This window comes from Ziziphus jujuba, chromosome 11 (genome assembly GCF_031755915.1).
Source record: "Ziziphus jujuba cultivar Dongzao chromosome 11, ASM3175591v1".
Lineage (NCBI taxonomy): Eukaryota > Viridiplantae > Streptophyta > Magnoliopsida > Rosales > Rhamnaceae > Ziziphus > Ziziphus jujuba.
This window is the reverse complement of record NC_083389.1, coordinates 1,307,829-1,311,130: the sequence shown is the minus strand read 5'-3', so window position 1 is coordinate 1,311,130 and position 3,302 is coordinate 1,307,829.

Here is a 3,302-nt window from a genome sequence, read left to right as displayed (position 1 = left end):
TCCGAAGGTTTGCACCAATCCAAGGGGGAAAAAGAAAAAGAAAGAAAAGAAAGATCAAGTAGCAACTTTTATTTGAGTTTAGGGGATATTAATAAGGTTATTGAGTGTAAGAAACCTTTGCTGGTCATAATTTATAAAGAAAATTATTTTAATGATCAAACTAACTTTGAAGAACTTGAATTGCCAAGTTCAATGATTTCTCTTTTGAAGGAATTTGGAGATGTCTTCCCAAATGAAATTCCAATTGGACTACCATCCAATCTAGAGGGAAAATGTAAGCTTGCTATCCAAGGTAAGTCTTCTAATACTCAGGTTGTGTGGAAAGATTTTAATAAAACCAAGAGTGAAAAATTTGGTGCAAAAGCCGAGAGTGAGGAAGGTGAGATGGCATTGAGTGAGAAAGGAAAAGGAAGACAAGAAAGGAAGAATATAAATTTTTATCTTAGCTTTGGTGATGTTAATAAAGTAATTATGAATAAGAAATCATTGTTGACCATGAATTTGAAAGATACTTATTTAAAGATGTCTTTATTGCATAGAACTTTATCTGCATTGTTGAGAGCTTTACTTAGTGGCAATTTGAAAATTTGGGAAATATTGTTTGCTAACATTAAAAAGTGTAATTTTTACCATAATGAGCATGTATTTCTAGATTTTGTTGTAATCCAGGAGAATTGGTTTGGTTGCACTTACGAAAGGAAAGGTTTCCTAAACAAAGAAAGTCAAAGCTTATGCCGCCTATGGATGGACTTTTTCAAGTTTTGGAGCCGAATAACAAGAATGCCTACAAGCTTGATTTATCGGGTGAGTATAACATGAGTGCTGCATTTAGTGTTACTAATTTAACTCCTTTTTCTGTAGGTGATGATCTTAATTTGAGGATAAATCCTTTTCAAGAGGAGGAGAATGATGTGATTCCGCCCGAGGCCGCTCAACCGATAACCCGCTGGGGTGCTGACTTGACAAGGATGAAGACTAGGCCAATCATAAGAGCTCAAATTAAGAGATTTAAGGACAAGCTGGGAGTATTTATACAGGGGGTAATCAATCTCAACAGAGCTTGTCCATACTTGAAGATACAAAGCCTATTCTAAGCATCCAAGTGGTGGAAGCCGATACGGACCCGGGTGACGGTTTTGGTACATTTTTGGAGTCCGAGAAGCATGAAATGGTTCCAATGCTTTATGGGTTCAATACATATGCCTAATAGGTCATGGAATCAAGTTAAAGCAGCCTCAAATGCAACCAAAAAGGGCTTGTACGGACAGCTTCAACAATTTGGCCGAATTTACTGTATTGCTAGCTGGCTTTACTGTATTTTATTGTATTAGCCTTTTCTTATTTTTCCAAGCATGGGCAACGTGTGGGCCTTCATATTCAGTTTATTTGGCATCCTACAAAGCATCTAGAAGCTGTTTTGGAGCTCAATTTGGTCAAAGATTGGTCATAGTCAACTTAGTCAAAAAGCTAGTATTATAGTTTCCTAATTTGATTCTACTTTTTGTTTTAGGAAATTACCATTACTTTTTAGTTTTTATTTATTTACTTTCTGGAAAAATAAGTTTAGGAAAGTTATTATTTTATTATTTTCATTGTAAATTAATTAATTCCTAATTCAAAATAAACAAATTAATTAATCCAAATTAGATTAGGAAAGGAGTGAGAATTTAGGCCACCATAGAACTCTTTATTGTGTGGCCTGTTTTACCTAGGGTTTTTAGGGTTTACTTTGTTTCTTTCAAAACCTATTTAAAGGCTTATTTTTCAATATGAATAAAACTTTGATTTGATTAAGAAAATACTTGTGAGATTAATTATCTCTTTGTTCTTTGAGAACACCTAATACACCATTAGAGAATTGGTTGTTTTAGCTTGACTTATCAATAGGTTTTCCATCCCCTATTGTGGCGTCTTCATTATACCAAGGTTTCTAACCACAGGTTAGTTAGGGGTTGAGGTCCATTCCATTAGAACTTGAACTTAATTAAGGATCCAGGCTAATATAATATGGGTTTAGGAGCAGGTCGTCCTAGGTTCGTATCATAGGTCTCCTCTTCTCACCCTTGGTGATGATTTAATCTCAACATGGCGTCAAATGAAAGGAGCCATGAGGAAACGGTTTGTGCCATCCCATTACCATAGGTTGCTGCATCAAAGGCTTCAATCTTTATCTCAAGGAACTAGGTCCGTGGAGGATTATTACAAAGAGATGGAGATGCTCATGATGAGGTTAAGCATGAGGGAGGATAGGGAGGCAGCAATGGCAAGATTTCTTGGAGGGTTAAACTGTGACATTGCCCACCAGCTTGAATTACAACAATACTTGGAATTGGAGGAGATGTTGCATGTAGCAATTAAGCTTGAGAACCAATTCAAGAGAAGGGGTGTTAGCACACGGTTTGGAGGAGTTTCTAGCAGTGGAAGGACAAGTTCAAGTGACTGGAAAAACATTCCACTTATGAAAGCAAGCTGAAGCCGAAACTTGGTGAGGAAGCTACCAATCGGCCGAGAAGAGAATTTACAACCGAATCTGCCCAAGCCATTAAAGGTGAGGTAAAATCTAAACCTAAACCTCAAAATTCAAGAGAAATTATTTGTTTCAAGTGCCAAGGAAGAGGACATATAGCCATCCAATGCCCGAATAGAAGGATAATGGTAATTAGGGGTAATGGAGAGGTGGAATTCGAAAGTGAGGCTAGTGAGGCTGAAATCGAACAAGAAGATGAAGGACTTGATGATGAGGCCGAACCATTAAACACATCAAATGTTGAGCTAAATTTGGTCTCAAGGAGGGTACTTGCTGTTTACAAGGATGAAGAAAAAATTCAATGAGAGAACATCTTCCACACTCGTTGTGAAATACAAGGTAAAATTTGTAGCATGATTGTAGATAGTGGGAGTTATACTAATGTAATTAGTAACCTTGTAGTTGATAAATTGGGCTTAAAAACAATAAAACATCCTGAACCATATAGATTACAATGGCTTAATGATAATGGTGAGATGAAAGTAAACAAACAAGCCAAAGTAAAATTTAATATATAAATCTTGCCATTGTTGCCTCCCTATCCTCATTCATATTCAGCCTCATCATTAACATCTCCATCTCTTTGTAATAATCCTCCACAGACCTACTTCCTTGAGACAAAGATTGAAGCCTTTGATGCAGCAACCTATGGTAATGGGATGGCACAAACCATTTCCTCATGGCTCCTTTCATTTGAAGCCATGTCGAGATTAAATCATCACCAACTCTCCTTCTGGTATTTTGCTCATTGGTCCACCATTGCAGTGCATAATGT